Below are 18,432 nucleotides of genomic sequence, written 5' to 3'. Positions count from 1 at the left end.
CAGCTGGAGAAAATGGAAAATGTCCTGGCATGATACAATCCAGTGGATCAGCAGACCAGCCAGGATAATTTACCTCCTAAGCCAGGGGTGTTCAATAGGTGGATCGCGATCTACCGGTAGATCGCGAGACAAAATGAGTAGATCGCGGAGTGCCAACCCCCCCTTCAGGTGCCTCTGGGAGGAAACGCCAGGAGTAAGGCCCATTGTAATCAATGGGGCTTACTCCCAGGTAAGTGTGGCTAGGATTGCAGCCTCACAGCCTAATCCTAGGCATGTCTACTCAGGAGTAAGTCCTGTTATACTCAGTGGGGCTCAAGGTACACCAACATACATTATACACATAAATGTTATATGTTATGATGGCGCGAACATTGTAAAAAAAACTCTGGTAGATCTCCAGGCCTTGCTGGGTTTCAAAGTAGCTCTCGAGCCAAAAAAGTGTGAGCACCCCTGTCCTAAGCTGTTCTAGGAAAACAGTACCCCAAGTGTAGGCGTGCATTGTTTAACAACCTTCCACCTAATGACGGATCACATTTACAGCGGTGGTCAAAGCACAACAAAGAGGCTCTTAATGAGGCAGTCCGGTCTCTTATAGCCCGCAGCAGAGTGTCTGTTTACACAACAAAGAAGAGGCTCTTAATGCAAAGAATAATCAATCCGTCTCCAGTAGCCTGCACAGCAGCAAGTGTTTGTCAGGGAGTGCCTGCTCGCACCACATGGGTGCTAGGTTGGGCTGCATTTTCACTTAACAACCTAATCACATAATAACAGGGATAGGAGAAAACAGATCCCCATTGTTAAATGATGCTCACCTGTAGTGAGGAACTTCCACAAGGAGTGAACTGGGACCAGGAGAAAAATTGCCAGGGATGGAGGAGATGACTAACCAAAAGTCAGCTGAAACTACTATACAGTAAAATTATCAGTAAACCCGACTTGGAACATTCCTCCTGTTGTGGGATAATTAAGTAAGGCAGTTGTGGTTGTGAATTTATTTATATATGCCATGGATACATATTACTAGGGGATTGTGAGCAAGGATAATATGTTTCCTTGTCTGCCATAGTAGAAACACAGAGGTCTGTGGTTCCTGGTTTACATACACACACACACACACACACACAGAGAGAGAGAGAGAGAGAGAGAGGTTCTGATCTTGACCCAAACAGTTGTGGAGAGTTGTTTTTTTCTTAGCGATGATAATCTTGAGACCATTTTCATAAGCTGTTCTGGGGGAAAGGGTGGGGAGTGGGCGGAAATACTGAAATGAGCACGTTTTTGTAGTTGCACAAAGAGGTTGTACCATTAGTGCTTTTCAGCGAGCAAATAGCCTTTCCTAGTGCCATTCGGGAGGCTTGTGTAACCTAGTGTGACCAGTGGGCAGGCAGTGTAATTAAGGACATGTACTTGAAAGGATGCTGCTGTCACCAAACAGACCTTGTCCTGATGGCCTGCTTTGCTTCCTGCCCAGATAATTGCCTGTCTGTAAAAGTGACAAGGATAAATGTCATTAGAGTCCCATGATCTTAAGCATGTCAAGCTTGGAGATAATTTTAGCCAGTGTTGAAGACCTGTGGATGTCTTTCCACTGCCCTTGCCTCCCAGAAGTGTTAGCGAGTATAAGAGGTGACTGCTAAGCAAGCAGGTCAACTTATGAAAAAAAAAAGCCAGGGGGTGAATTCTGAGCATTGCTCTGATGTCAAAGAGAATAGCAGCTCCTTTTGTGCTTCATCCAGGCTGCCAGCTCTATTAGGGTCAAAGCAGCATTCTGGTAAGCAGGTCATTAAGGTTTAACTTTGCCCAGTGATTTCCTTTTGTTTTTCTAAACAGGACCATGGAAGGGCTTGATTAGGTTGGGGCCATGATATAGACTGGGGGGGGGGGCACATGTCCTTTGCTCCTTCTGCAGTTCCAATTCAGATTAGGTCCCCATTGCTGCTGTTTGCCTTGTGATTTCAGAGGAAAGCCTGTGACAGCTTTCCTTCCAGGGCAAATAGAAGCCATAGGTTTGTGTGTGCTTATCCTGACTCTGGTGGAGGTGAGAAGGCTGAAAGCTCCCTCTCGCAGCACTGCAGTCTCTATCAGGCCTCCTGCAGCCACTAGTTTGGAAAAAAGACAACAACTAGCATGTCAAGCATCAATGCCACATTTAGTGCCTTGTGCTGTTTCTGAGAACATCAGAAGCTTCTGGGGGAATCCAGCAGTGATTTTAGTCCATTTTCTCATCATGCAGAATGGTAAAGGCAACCAAAGATCTCGGGACAGACTGTGGCACTTCAACAAGGCATCCACTTGCAACAACAATGGAGGACTCCACAGGATTCTGTATTTCATAGCCATAGAACAGTGGAGTACATAGAGGAAACTGATGATTACGAGTGTTTTATTTTATTGTGTGTGTGTTCTGAATGTTTAATGTTTGGCTGTTGTTTTGTATTTCCATTATCTATGCCAATAAAGGTCTTATGTATGTATGTAGAGTGGAGTACAGTAGTTAGTACTACTGCATCCACTGCTCTTGGGGGAGATGCACTTTGTCTGAGCACCGCCCAATGAACACTCGAGACCACAGATATGGGAGAATGGGCCACTTTATTAACAAAAGTTACAGGAAAGCGGAAAAAGAGACACAGACCTGCAGCGCTCATGGCAGTGAAACGTCTGTAGTGTGGAGGATGGATCATCAAGAGGCACCAGAAACGTGTCTGGCAGGGCTGGGCGTGCACCTGACTCAAAGCCTTGACCCTATTCAGGTGGCACAGTTCTTCCCTGTCAACCCTGCAAGAGACTGGGGCAGCTGGACTACGCAGGACCACCTTGCATCACTGAGCCTTTGAGGCAGCCCCCGCAGTCCTGGCCGTGGGCCACCCATCCAGACTCTCAAGCTGCTGGGCCCCTGAGGACCGAAATGAGTTCAGCCCTGCCTTTGCTGCTCCCAAGGTGCACACCAATGGCCAGGTTTGTGCCTTCTAGCCCGCACTACCTGCAAACATATAGTTTGACTAAGGGTTTGTTGAGCTTAGAAAGGAAAAAAACCCTGCAGTCCGGGGTAGATGAAAAAACTGCTCACCAACAGGTCAATCTAGGTGCACCAAAAATTCCTACCTGGCCCGCAACCAGTAAAACTCATACTCTAAGAGTGGGTAGTTGTCAGTATGATTGCACTTCCACGTGCAAAGAGGAAGTGTGCCTGGAGTGAGTGGCTTCAGAGTCCTCGAGCCCCTCCCCCCTCCGGTTCCCAACAATCCCCTGCAGCGGGGGGGGTGAGAATCTCATGTCTCCGGGTCAAGCCAGACAAACTCTGATCATGGACTTGGCAGCGCATGATCGGAGTCTTTCAGTCCTTTTGGAATGATGTGTGCCCCTTTAAGCAACAGAACAGTGTTTCCCTAACTTCCATTATCATAGTATAGACTTGTTTTTTTGTCCTGGATTACAAACTCATTTTGTACTTACCAGCACCAGTGGCTGCAGGTTCAGATCCAGCACCGGCAGGCATTCCTGCCCAGGCTCCCTATTCCTAAGTCATCGCAAATGTGCTTTATAGCACAGTTGCAACACCTAGAGCTGGTGCAGCATCTACTGTGCCAGAACTGGCCCTGAATAGGTTTGCACTGTGAGGCAAATAAAACAGTGAAAAGGAGGAGGGGGGGATCAGTGTTGCACATAAGCTCTCTGCTCAGGCAGGAGAACACATCCTACGTGGGTGACTTAATTTTTCAATGCACCCTTCTTTAGCTCTCTTCTCAGCTCACACTGGGGTGCCCCAAGCACCTCAAGTGGAAATCACTGCAATAGAAAGGGGGAAAAACTGCTTCCCTATCGGTCTGAGTTATGAAACTACTTTTGGCCTTCTAAAAGTTGCAAATTAAAAAGTTGCAAATTAACCAACTTTATTTCCCTAAAAAGTGCATGGTCATATGATTTTTATCCTGCTGCTCCACAATAATGCAATAGCCAGTTCTGGCTGCTGGCTCTCAAAGGCCTGGAATCTCTGCCTCTCGTTCCATCTCCATAGTATTAAAGCTACAGTTCTGATCGAAACCCCTAAATGAAATGTCTGTGAATTAAATCTGGGCTCGTGCTGGTTTGCCACCTGCTACCCGTTCTATCCTTTTCAGGCGGCATTCCTTCATCCCCAGCAATGTATTTTGTTATTTATCATATTTGGTTGCTACTTCCCTGGATCCTTCCTTTGCAGAAAAGCTGCTTATCTATGAGTGTTAACATTTGCCTTGTCATAACGTACTCCTTGCAGAAGGGAAGGCCTGCATTGCTACTCCCCAGGTATCTCCTTTGTATCAGAATGCTGGTTTATTTGTATGTGACTTTTCAGGTTTTTTTACTTTTCTTTTAAATGCAGAAAGGGTAAAGATTTGTGTGGCATTTTATGCAAGTCCATTCAATATTTTTTTTAAAATTATATATTGAGCAATTACTCTTTCTTTGAATCTTTCCCATTCTGTGTAGAGAGAAAGACATCCATTCCTATTGTGCATCATTCATAAAATTGACATCTTTGTTACCAAGCTGAACATTTAGTAAATGTTATTATTGGAGTTATTATTTAACCGCAAATGTCATACACAGATAATAGATACAAAAGAAGCTTGCAATAAATAGGAAATCTCTCTCTCTCTCTCTCTCTCTCTCTCTCTCTCTCTCTCTCTCTCTCTCACACACACACACACACACACACACACACACACACACACACACACACACACAAGATGGCATGGCTGCACCAGTGGCACAAGACTATAGATTCACTTTTGTACTTCTGCTGAAACAGAGACGCCTGCGTTGGCTTGGTCATGTTGTGAGAATGGATGATGGCCGGATCCCAAAGAATCTCCCCTATGGAGAACTGGTGCAAGGAAAGCGCCCTACAGGTAGACCACAGCTGCGATACAAGGACATCTGCAAGAGGGAGCTGAAGGCCTTAGGAGTGGACCTCAACAAGTGGGAAACCCTGGCCTCTGAGCGGCCTGCTTGGAGGCAGGCTGTGCAGCATGGCCTTTCCCAGTTTGAAGAGACACTTGGCCAACAGTCTGAGGCTAAGAGGCAAAGAAGGAAGGCCCATAGCCAGGGAGACAGACCAGGGACAGACTGCACTTGCTCCCGGTGTGAAGGGATTGTCACTCCCGGATTGGCCTTTTCAGCCACACTAGACGCTGTGCCAGAACCACCTTTCAGAGCGCGATACCATAGTCTTTCGAGACTGAAGGTTGCCAACAAGGTGTACTTCCCATTTGGGTCCTTTGCAATGTGCACATGCACCTCAGTTTGCCATTAGTTTGAATACGAAGTGTGTCGATACTGGACTGGTTCCTACATGGAGGCAAAAGAAGCAATTGCCTGGGGTGTCAACATTCCAGCTATGAAACTGTCTGGGACAAAGCCATTGTTGGTACCTTTGCAGGTGTTGCACAGCTTCAGGTTAGCAGCTCATTGGCCAGAAAATATTCCCGGCTTTCTAGGTGATTTCTAGGAACTGCCTGGGTATATTTCACTCATTCATCCATTTGTCTGGTAGCAGGGAGGGAGCATGTGCCAGAGCAGGTAAGTCCCTGCCGGGGAGCAGAGGGCAAGGGGAGGGTGGGGAGGGGTTGGGAGGGAGGTCCGCAACAGAGTTAAGGTCCGCAACAGAGTTGTGGTGGGCATATAGGGCCCAAGAGAAGGGCAGATCAGCAACACTGACATGCGCCATATCCTATTCCCCTTCCCTGACCAGATCCACTAACACAGGAGAATGAAGTCTTGTGCCAGTAATATAGCTGGCACAGGCCCAAGTCGTCCCTTGAGAGCAGCTGGGTCTTACCCTGGGATAATGGGACAAATATCCCCTTACCTCAAGGAGACTTTTCACCTGCTAAATTCCTGTGCGGGATGCAGCACAAGCCATGCATGTTACACTATTCAGTGCATTCAGGCCCTCTTCTGGGACAGAGCAATTACTGGCTACATGATAGTACCTCTGAACTCTGAGCAGCCGTGGATCTCCACAGCCCTGTGCCCGGGGCAAAGCTCCACAACGGCACTCCCCATGGGCTATTGCCCTCCTGCGCAGAAATCCGCCCCCCCCTACTCACCAGAGGCTCACGGAGCCTTGCACAACCTTCTCTCGCATTGGGGAAACCTCTCTGAGGTTCCCAGATGCTATAAACTGTCCCCAATGCCGTAGTGGCTGGTTCCTGGGGCATTTGCCCCAGGGAAGTCTATGGGAGGTACACAACTGACTCTGAAGCTTCCCACGGCATGTCCACCTTGTGTATGCATGCACACATGGACGCCCCCGCTCCATCCCCTGTCCCGATGGCATTTATTTATTTAAATTTAGGGCCTCATCCAGAACTTTGCAGGCCAGCTTACCGCCGGCGCACACTGTCACAAACGTGCCATAAGGCATGTTTGTAAGCCTTACCGTGGGCCGAATGCCAAAGCTCACCCAGTGTGCGCCTGTGGTGGGTCAGCTCTAGCGTTGGGCCTGCGGTCCACCACCTGGCACTTTGTGCAAAGCACTGCATGGTGGAGAGGTAAGATGGTGGGAGGGGAGGTGGGAAGGTGTTCCAGGGGGCAGAGAGAGGGTGGGGGAAGGAGCAGAGCAGGAGGGGGTGGGAACAGCGGAGCTCAGATCCACTGGATCCAGACACGGTATTTCTTGATTTTGCTCCAGTTAAAGAGCCACCGCAGAATCGAGTAGCCCCATTGCGGGCTACTTTCCTTACTCATTGCCCCCTTACAAATGCCCCCTTCTCCTGAGGAGCCGCTGGTGGTTGCCCAGCACACTTAGGGTCGTGGCAGGCCCGCACGCTGGGCAGGTCAGAATTGGGCTGTCATGTCCAACCTTTCCCTTTGAATGAGCACAATAGCAGAATAAAGGGAGATCTCTCTTAGAATAGGAAATTGAGCCTTACGATCGAAACCAGGAACTCTAAGCCCCGATTTTCTATGTAAAGCAGTATGATTCATCTCAACAAAATAATGCTTTTGAACGTCGTCGGATACAGAAGCCAATTAGGGTATGAGTGAAGTGATTGCTAATAGTGTGTTAACATGTGCTGTTCAATCAAATCTGGATTTATATTTGCAAATGTATCATCAGCTCAAATGGATGGGAAAGAACAATGTTTGATGCTCTCATTCTCTCAGTTAATGGTGTGAGAAGAAAACACAGAGCAAACAACTGTGCATCGTTTGGAAATATCCATTATATTATCTGTGTTGCTATGAATAAGTTGATTGAATCACTCAATATAACAGAGCAGAGCTCCAGAAGTCATCCTACCCAGCTCATTATATTAGTATTATAGTTTTAATCTTGCATGAACTTAATGAAGACCAAGGGTGGAGCCAGGCTGGAATTTTCAGGCTGCTCACACCTCATTGATTTGCATTGGATTTAAGCACCGGAACTGTGGGCAGAATTGCAGCCCAAAGTGTTTTTCCCTCCCAAACTTTGTTGTAGTAACTTTGTTCCAATGGGGTGAGCCAAGCAGAACCAGCACTTGGCTCTAGCTTTGCACTAGATCAGGGGTGTCCAAACTTTTTGGCAGGAGGGACCACATCATCTCTCTGACACTGTGTTGGGGGACGGAGAAAAAAAATAATTTATGTTTAAAATTTGAATAAATTTACATAAATGAATATATTAGAAGGTCTGAACGAAGGTCTGAATGAATGAAGGTCTGGTGAATGAATGAATCAAGGCCTATAAAAGACCTTGCGCAAAGCAAGGTTGGTCTTTCTTTTGCTGCCGCTGTGGCTTCACAGACTGAAACGGCCAAGTCCCCAGGTTGGGGTTTGGTCATCCCTGCACTAGATCAATGGTTCCCAAACTTTTTAGAGGCTGCTGTCTGATTTATAAATACCAAGGGGTGTGGCTATTATGGTGATTGGGCAGCAGTGCTCCGCCCAGCAGCAGCTTGCTTGACCCTTGATGCGCATAGCCTAATCTGCCCTGTCAGTTTCATGAACCACGGAAAAATTGGGTCATGGCCCACTGGTGGGTCACAGACCCACAGTTTGAGAACCGCTGGGCTAAATGGTTTGAACTAGAGAGGTTACCAAACAAGATTCAGGCACAGCTGGTTTGCAATGCACACATTTTGTGACCCCACAGTTCTTTTCCATCTTGGATTTTCATCTGAACTGGAGAGCAAACTAAGACCTGGCTCCCACCCATTTCTTCCAAACTCTTTCATTCCCCCACTTAACTTTCCCATCGCTCTGGTAGTAGAGGCATCTCCCACCACCACAATGCCTGGCATGCTGTGATGGCTGTGTGGCAGACACAGGAAGTAGTAGCATTCCAATGAACAGTTCCTCCAGCAGGAGTTCCCTCCATACTTGTATTATAGCACATGGGAAAATGGCTCATCCTTATTCCAACAAACCATGGTTGATGGTTTGTTGTACCACTGGAATCATTATGCCTGAATTGGATGTGAATTGGGCCAATGAACCAGTGTATAAGCACTACACGACATTTGTTTTAAACGTCATACCAGGACCGGCCCACTGATGTGGCCAACTGAAGCAGTTACCTCAAGCAGCAAATTGGTGGGGGATGCCCAGCTCTGTCCACCTCCACTGCTCCTCCCCTTCTTTCATTCCATGGATTGGAAAATTAAGAGGAACACAGAGAGGAAATGTGGCAGGAATAAGAGTGCTGAGCTCAGACATTGGATCACATCATCTTGTAAAGGACGGCAGCACTTGACATGTCACCTCAAGCATCAGGAGGTCTTGGGCTGACCCTTCTTCAATCAGATACCATTTGTTTTCTTATGTGTGGTGGCAATGAATCTGCCCTCCTCCCCCTATTTTATGTGATATTATATACCATATTTCAGAGCAGATTAGCCATTTGGGTGGGATTTTGCAAAACATTTTGTGGGAACTCTGTTGCATTGATTAGAGCTCAATTCTGAGGAATTCTGCGGCAGGCTAAAAGGTAAGAGAAATCTCTTGTGCACTCTTTCAAGTGGCACTGTGCAGCCTTATTGACAATACCCCAAAATATCAATTGCATGGAGTGGAATGACAAGAGAAGATAACCCCAGTAAGTAGTGATGAGACCGTTTACATGATAACAACAAGAATAGATGAAAGCTGTCTGTTTAAAAAAGGAGAGAAAGAAGGAAAGCCTTTCCATGTTATTGGAATTATCATTGATATATTAATGCTGTTTATTTGATGTCTTTAGAACATTAATGGGATGAAAGGCTGACTTTAAAATGCATGTGCATGTACACATACACCCTACTTTGATCTGTTATTTTGCCCAAGGAAATCAAAGCAGTTTCAAATATTCATTATGCCTTTCAACACTTCTTTTGAGGAAGTTTACCCAAATCCCTGAAGGCAGAGGACATGTCAAGGTAAATTCTGTTTGTTTTCATCTCGCTTTGTTGTTGTTGTTTTTCACTGGTATTCTAATGATTTATAACTTGGGGAGGACCCAGAACTCATCTTCAGAAAGAGCTTCGTAGAGTTGAAGGATGGATCCAAGACACCAGGGACCATCTGGCCATTAAGTCCACAGATGTCAACATCTTCTCCTGCTGTGAAAGAAAGTGGACTGCCATGCTGTCAACTGCTGGGGAAAAGCACCGCTGTGACTTGCTACAGTAAATATTATTATTATGAGTATTTAGATACCACTTTTCACCAAAAAAGTGGTTGATAAACAAAGGGCCCAATCCTATCCAACTTTCTAGTGCTGATGCAGCTGTGCCAATGGGGTGTGCATTGCATTCTGTAGTAGGGGGACAGTCACCGAGACCTTCTCAAGGTAAGGGTCCATTTGTTCTCTTACCTCAGGGCTGCATTTTAGCTGCATCAGCACTGGAAAGTTGGATAGGACTGGGCCCAAAATCAAATAATTAAATGGCTTTCTGTCCTAAAAGGCCTCACAATCTAAAAATGACACAGAAGAACATCAGCAAACAGTCACTAGAAAAGACACTGTGCTGGGGTCAAAAGGGACAGTTACTCTTTCCCTTCTGGATATAAGAGGAACACCACTTGAAAAAGTGCCTCTTTGTCTAGTTACCAGGGATAATAATAAAAAGGCTAAATTCAGCCTCCAACATATGATGATGATGATGATGATGATGATGATGATGATGATGATGTAGACAGATTATATCACCATATAAAATTGGGGGTTGTGGACTTCTACAAGTACAACAGGTACTGGAAGAAGAAAAAAGAGGTCTGAGTGATCATGTAAACCAGGGGTGTCAAACTCATTTCATCCTGGGGGCCACATTGGATCCAGGGCACCTGCTGAGGGCCGAACTCCAAATGTGACACCCAGAAGTCATGTCACTTGTGACATCACTTCCTGTTTTTTTTAAAAAGCTGAGGCTTCCCCTTCGCTCTGCTACTTCACCCCACCCCATCCCCCTTCCTACCACAAAGCATCCCCTGCCCGCCAGCCAGCCAAGCAGCCCAGTCACCCCCAGCCCCCACCTACCTGCCACTAGTCAGGGCCAGGGAAGCCATGCACATCGGCTCCGGCTCTCAAGCTCCCTCTGGCCGCGACCAAAGCCCAGGAGAGCTCTGGCCAAGGGTGGAGGGAGGACGGAAGGCTGGGGATGCCACGCACACGGCTGCTCCAGTCCTTGGAACTCTCTCCGGCTGCAGGCGAGCCCTGCTCGCACCCGGAGGGAGGACCAAGGGCCGGGGATGCTGCACACGGGTGCTCCAGCCCTCAGTCGCTCCTTCCAGCCACAGGCGAGGCCCGCTGGCAGCCGGAGGGAGGGGTGGAGATGCCACACGCGGCTGCTCCAGCCCTCTCTCCGGCCGCAGAGCTCTGCTCCCTGTTGGAGCGAGCGGGGGTGGGGCAGCCCCAAACTCTCCCAAAACCCGGGGGCCATCCAAAATGGCTCTGCCTTATCTTTGACACCCCTGATGTAAACAAAGGCACAGGAAAACTATTGATGGCTGTCAAAATGGAGAATATTGTAAAAACTACAGAAACAAGGCTGAATATAAAAAGCAGCAATCTGAAAAGAGGTTGAATAGCTGGAAAAATAAACCATTGCAAGGACAACACCTGAAGAAATACTGAAGGAAAAACTGATTATTTGGGCTTCACTAAAACGGGGTATCATCAAGAAAGAAACTGAAGGTCTGATATTTGCTGCACAAGAACAGGCACTGCAAACAAATGCTAAGAAGGTTAAAATAAAATAAAAAATAGGTGAAAACCCTCAGTGAAGACTTTGCAAGAAAAAGATATGTCTCATCTGATATGCGAATGTCCTAAGATTGTGCAGACCTTAAAGGAGGCTAAGAAAGGGCTGGTGTAATGGAGCAGCCTAATCCTACGAAACCCCTGCATGTTGATGAAGCATTGCTGGTTTGGCATTCTGTTGGAGGATACTGGTTGCTGGAGGTCTCCTTGATGTAAGGGAACAGGCAGTATGGGTCAACTTGAACCTGTGTCAGAGATCTTGTGTTGACTCCTGCAGGCAGATCAGGTCTGGGAAGGGGGTTTGAATTCAGTGGGTGCTGCTGCCCCCAGAACTGCCTCCCTCCCAGGCTCAATCCACCCAGTGGCATCACTAGGGTTTTTGTCAGCCTGTGCGAGACCTCATTGCGCCACCCTCGTGATGGGCCTCCTCCCTTATCAGACCATATAGAATAAATCACAATACCATATGCACAACCTAAATTCAGTGGCATCACTAGGATTGTTGTCACCCCCATTAAATTTATTAATTTTTTAATATACAGCAGTACAGTCACCCAACAAATCAGTAACTAGCAAAAAAAAAAAAAAAAAAAAAAAACAGTGGTCAACTTGATAGCACTCCCACAATTGAATTATTACATTCTAGTATTAACTCTGATACATGAAAATGAGAGCTGACTTATACTAACACCTTATTGGTTCCCTGCACCTCATAGGTTCTGGGAACCATCAGTCTCATTAGTCAGTTCTTTGTTGGGGAAAACCATTTTTTTTCATAAGGTGGTTGTTTTCCTTTTCTGGGTTTTTGGCTATAACTTTTGATAGAATTTAGATATTTCAATGTGGTTTTTTCATTGCATTAAATTCCACATCAAACAATATATAACATGATGGCATTATTTAAAAAATATCAAGATTTTACCAGTAGTTGTGTCACCCCCCTGAGCATATCACCTGGTGCTGTCCACAACCCCTTATAATGCCACTGAATCCCCTGCCCCATCATTCTGACCACCCTCTTGCCCCATTCCACCCCTTTACCTGCTCCAGCAGGTCTCCCAACAAACTTCCTTTAGAAAAACTAAACTATGAGTGCCTATGCAGTTGAAGTGATGGAGTACAATTTAGTCCTACTTTTGGTATACAGTTTTCTTTTCTGAAATATAAATTCACCATTTGCATTCATTCCCCCATTAAACTCTACAAAATATTTTAAAGTGAAAGGCCTATTGTCTGTGGCTGCTACAGAGGCAGAGCTAAAAAATCAAAATGTCTCTGTTCTACCCTGATTGGTGAGAACACCTCCCAGTTGTTGTCTAGCTTTGTCCTGATGAAGAGGCCACATACAGATGGATTCTTGCTGATCTACAACTTTGAAACTAAAACTGAACCTCAGCATCTTTGGAACTAAAACAACCTCAGAATCATAGATCAGGAGTGTCAAACATAAGGCACGCAGGTCAAATGCAGCCCCCGGAAGCAGTTTAACCAGCCCCTTATTATCCAGCCACCCCACCTCCAACATGCCCCTCCCTGTCCCTCCTGTAGAGTTGATAGCCCGGGATTGCGGTATCCCACTGATTCTCCGCATTCCACCAGAGTTATGCCCACTCTGTCAATGTTTCCCCTTGTCACCAGACGTTCCAGTTCTCCCATCTTTGCTCGGAGACTTCGCGCCTTCGCATTAAAAGCATTTGTACATGGAATGCCCCAGGGTGGGCTGCTTATTAGCTCCTTTATCCAAAATCCAAAGTCCAGCTGAAATGTCTGCGTGACTTCCTCTTTGCCGACGATGCAGCTGTCACTACCCACTGTGCCAAAGATCTCCAGCAGCTCATGGATCATTTTAGCAAGGCCTGCCAAGATTTTGGACTGACAATCAGCCTGAAGAAAACACAGGTCATGGTTCAGGATGTGGACTCACCTCCCTGCATTACAATCTCTGAGCATGAACTGGAGGTTGTCCATGACTTTGTGTACCTTGGCTCAACGATCTCCGACACTCTTTCTCTCGATACCGAGCTAAACAAGCGCATCGGTAAAGCAGCTACCACGTTTTCCAGACTCACAAAGAGAGTCTGGTCCAACAAGAAGCTGACGGAACATACCAAGATCCAGGTCTACAGAGCTTGCGTCCTGAGTACACTTCTGTACTGCAGCGAGTCATGGACTCTTCGCTCACAACAGGAGAGGAAACTGAGCGCTTTCCACATGCGCTGCCTCCGACGCATCCTCGGCATCACCTGGCAGGACAAAGTTCCAAACAACACAGTCCTGGAACGTGCTGGAATCCCTAGCATGTATTCACTGCTGAAACAGAGACGCCTGCGTTGGCTTGGTCATGTTGTGAGAATGGATGATGGCCAGATCCCAAAGGATCTCCTCTATGGAGAACTCGTGCAAGGAAAGCGCCCTACAGGTAGACCACAGCTGCGATACAGGGACATCTGCAAGAGGGATCTGAAGGCCTTAGGGATGGACCTCAACAAGTGGGAAACCCTGGCCTCTGAGCGACCCGCTTGGAGGCAGGCTGTGCAGCATGGACTTTCCCAGTTTGAAGAGACACTTTGCCAACAGTCTGAGGCTAAGAGGCAAAGAAGGAAGGCCCATAGCCAAGGAGACAGACCAGGGACAGACTGCACTTGCTCCCGGTGTGGAAGGGATTGTCACTCCCGGATTGGCCTTTTCAGCCACACTAGACGCTGTGCCAGAACCACCTTTCAGAGCGCGATACCATAGTCTTTCGAGACTGAAGGTTGCCAATACAATATCCCTGAATCCTCTCATTATGCCAAACCGTCTTATCACACCTCATCACGCTACCATTCCCAATTTCTTCTCCTACTCTGCCTTTACCTTGTTGTTCTCTAACCTCCCCATCCTCATCCCATAAGGATGAGGAGTCCCGAACCAGATGCCTCTCGGCTCCTGTCGGCTTTCCCCCAGGGATCAGTTTAAAAGCTGCTCTGTCATCTTTTTAATGTTATGCGCCAGCAGTCTGGTTCCATTCTGGTTCAAGTGAAGCCCGTCCCTCTTGTACAGGCCCCACTTGTCCCAAAACGTTCCCCAGTGCCTAACGAATCTAAACCCCTCCTCCCTACAACACCATCTCATCCACACATTGAGACCCCTGATCTCCGCCTACCTAGCTGGCCCTGCATGTGGAACAGGTAGCACTTCAGAGAACACTACCTTTGAGGTCCTGGCTTTCAGCTTCCTACCTAATAGCCTAAATTTGGCCTCCAGGACCTCCCAGCTACACTTGCCCACGTCGTTGGTGCCGACATGCACCACAACCACTACCTCCTCTCCAGCACTATCTACCAGCCTGTCTAGATGAGAAGTGATGTCTGTAACCTTTGCACCAAGCAGGCAAGTCACCATGCAGTCCTCACAGCCGTCGCAAACCCCCCTCTCTATGTTTCTAATAATTGAATCCCCCACTACAAGAAGCCCCTGACCCCCCTCCCGCCGAGGAGTATCCTGAGTGCATTCGGATACCGGCCCATCACCGGGGGAAGGGGTCCCCCCTGGGGGGGGATGGGCCCATTTCCTTCCTCTCCAGGATGATGTCCTCCAGTCCCAAGACTTCCCACCCAGGAAGCTGAGGAGCTGCACACCTGAGGTTGGGATGAAGCCTGATCGTCCCTGGAAGTCTCCCCACGGTCCTTCTCTGCCTGCCTCTGCTTCTCTAGGTCGACCACCAAGGCTTCAAGGGAGCGGACGCATTCCCTAAGTCCCTGGAGCTCCTTGCACCGAGGACACGCCCATGACTTATGCCCCAGAGGCATATAGTCATGCATGTGACACTCAATGCAAAACACTGGACAGCCCCCACCCTGCTGCTGGCTGTCTGACTGCATAGCTTTTTAAATTTTGTTTGCTTTTGTTTAGGGGTACTTAAAAACCCTACACTGGTTAGCAGCCCTCTACTCAAGGGAAGAGAAAGGGCAGTATCTGGGGCCCTGGCTTCCTCGCCCTGCTGCTGAACTCGCACAGATGCTAAACTCGTGGTGCCTTACCTGGCACTTTGTTCCCCAAGCACTGGGTTTCCCAGGGGCAGTGGCAGGTACTAGCTTCATACTCCTAGCTAGCTCCTCCTCCCTCTCTCCTTGCTGATTGAAAAGGGGCTGGTCTTCCCAAGTCAGATTTCCCTGAATGGGGTGCTTGGATTTGCCTAATGGGGCTCTTATCAACTCCTAAAGGTCAATTGCTATGACCAAAAGGACAATGACTATGCTAAATTGCCCTGGCTGGGTGGGAACTGGCCCTTCCTAGGTTCTTACTCTCCTACTTCAGTTCTCTAAGGCTGGACTGTTTTTTAACCTCAAGCTGGTTTTTTATTTGAGTTTAAATTGCACTGGTTTGAGAGTTTTTTGGCTTGGCAGAACTTACACACTAAGGTTTAAATCCTGTTTAGCCCTGCTAAAACCTTGCTTTTATTAAGTGTGCACCTTTATTTTATTTATTTATTTATTTATTTATTTATTTATTTATTGCTCTCACCTAGATCCTGTGTCCTAATTTACTGAACCTTTAGATTATGTTCTAATTTAGATTAAGTTTAACTTGGGTTAAGTATAGGGTTAATTTAAACCAAGTGGAAAAACTTGCTTTCCACTTTATCATCCTCTGTTTTATTTATTTTTCCAAGTGCCTGTACCCTGGGCTCTTACTCACAAGTAGGACTCTACTCCTTCTCAGAGTAGACCTCTGTACGCACTTACGTATTTATTTTTATTGCCCTCACTTAGCTCCTGTGCCCCAACTTGCTGGACCTTAGAATCCCTCCCTCAGGTTAGATTAGGTGCTAACTTAGATAAAGCTTAGGTAAAGGTAAAGCTAAATTTCAGTGTTGATCTAAGGTTGATTTAAGGTTAGAAGACAAAGAGTTAGAAAGAATACACTTACCTTCTCTTTCTCTTCCTCCTCTCCTCTTCCAACTCAGAGAGACTTCCCTCTCCTTCTCCAAAACTCAGAGGTCCACTTGCCTTCCCCTTCTCCTTGCATAGATGCTAAACTTGCAGTGCCGTATCTGGCACTTTGTTCCCGAGGTACTTGGTTTCCCAGAGAGCAGAAGTTGTCTAGATTCTAGAATCTTCCTGAGCATGTACAGAATCAAACAGAGTTTTTTTTCTCCACTGAGTTCACAAGCTGGTGACAGTTCCGAACTGCGTTACTCTATAAGTTTTCTGATTTTCCCTTCCCAATTTCCTCTTTTTAGGGAAAGGTACATGTTCCCTGCATTTATTTAAGTGCTCCGCCATATCTTTACAAAATCAGTTCATAGATTTTTTTATGCCAGTATTGGTTTTACGGTGTTTGCTGTTGAGCATCCTGAGCTCCCAGGAATGAGCAGCATTTAAATGCAAATGAAATTATGTTGCAGAACTGGATTTGGGACTTCTCCAAGACGCTCAACTGCTGGGTTTTAAATTTTTTTGTGTTCACTGCATTGCATAATAATAGTTTCCTTCAGCTTTAGTTCAACAGTTCTGGAGTGTCTATGTATGTAGGCAGAAGTGGGACAACCAGTGTCGTTTACATTAAATGATGAGTGGAGATAACCCAGAAATGTGTTTCTCGGATACTACCAGTAAGCCTGACAAACAAGTCTAACTTCCTTGAGCAAGTGAATTGCTTTGGATTGGAGAGGACGTGAGGCTTAGAGATGAACTGTTTCTCATCAATAAGTCTGCAATCCCTTGCTAAGAAGCTTTACTTTCGAAACCCTCTTGGGGTTTACTAAATGAATTTAAAGCAATACAGATACCTCCCAAATCCCACAACGGAATTCACAAGTAAGCCAAATAAGCTGGAAAAATTCTGTTAGTAGTGGAAGGCAAAGTTGAATTAATCAGAACTGAAAAAGGTGTGTGTGCACACGTTTTTCTTAACCGCACTTAGCCATTCATGAAGAAGACTAAGGGTTTCAGGAGGTAGAATCCAAGAACTCTGGCACTTCCATCTGCAATTATTCCTCTGGGTACGTTGTGATAGAGCAGTACCACAGGCTAGCCTGGATTGCTTGAATACTGCAGCCACCAATTATGGTGGAAGTAGAGGGTAGTCCTGCTCATCAACTCCTGTGTGACATCATCATTTGGTTATAACTCTACAGCATTCTAAAATGATCTCCTGTTTCCAGGACCAAAGGTGATATTTGCATCCTTTTCTCTCTTCTAAATCAGATTCATTACATTGATCTCCATGCCAACTGTTACCTTCCAGTAAGACTTTTCTGCTCAGTTTCTATCTAATGCTCCTTTCTGACTCCCAATACTATTTGATTCCAGAGAACAATAGATCCAGGTGGCAGAACTGGTCCAGTTATAAACAACACAGTCAGGGTGGGTGATGGGAGGAGCAGTGGATTGGGGTGCCCTTCACCCTAAGTCTGCCACAACCACTTCCTCCAGCCTGCTGTATTGAACTGCTTCCCGCTCGCTAAAAAATAAGTGGGAATTAAATCATCTCCTTCCCTCCCCTGGCTCCATCCTTGCACAGGGTTTAAAGTTTAAAGGGAATGTAAACTTTGAATCTTGGATATGGAAGGAGTACTTCACTACCCTTTCCCCTTGCTCTGTCCTTGCCCAGGGCTTAAAGATTAAGGGCCCTATATTGCATCTTTAAGCACTTTATTGCCCCCTCAACCCACTCTATCCTTGGGTGGCATTTTAAGGGATACGTTTACTTTAAACCCTGTGTGAGGACACAGTGAGGAGGTAAGGGAAGAGCATGCCCCAGAGAAGGCAGCAGCAGTGAATTAGAAGTGGTGTCAGGCAGCGAACCTGGTTGGGCTGTCCCTGACAGTTAGACCACTGAATCCAGTTTTCCTAGTTCATCTCCAGGACCTGCAGGAAAAATGCCAGTCTGAAGGATAAAGTTGATTCACAACCAAGGGGGCAAGAGATGAATCAAGTACCATACCTCGAATCTTATCCTATTTTTTTCTTATAAAATCCATGAAAATTTACCTCAGAAGAGCAAAAATGTGGTATGCAAAAATATGGTTTCTAAACATCCAAAAGTTTTCAGAGTTTTTAAATAACTGAAAAGCAAACCAAACATTTAACATATGCACCCTAACCTCCAGGGCAGGGGTGCCCAAACCCCGGCCCTCGAGGCCTCTCAGTGCGGCCCTCAGGGAGCCCCCAGTCTCCAATGAGCCTCTGGCCTTCTGGAGATTTGTTGGAGCCCATGGTGCCCCGACCCAACTGCTCTCA

Source organism: Tiliqua scincoides, chromosome 4 (genome assembly GCF_035046505.1).
Source record: "Tiliqua scincoides isolate rTilSci1 chromosome 4, rTilSci1.hap2, whole genome shotgun sequence".
NCBI lineage: Eukaryota > Metazoa > Chordata > Lepidosauria > Squamata > Scincidae > Tiliqua > Tiliqua scincoides.
The sequence above is the reverse complement of the archived record's forward strand: the minus strand, read 5'-3'. Positions refer to the sequence as shown.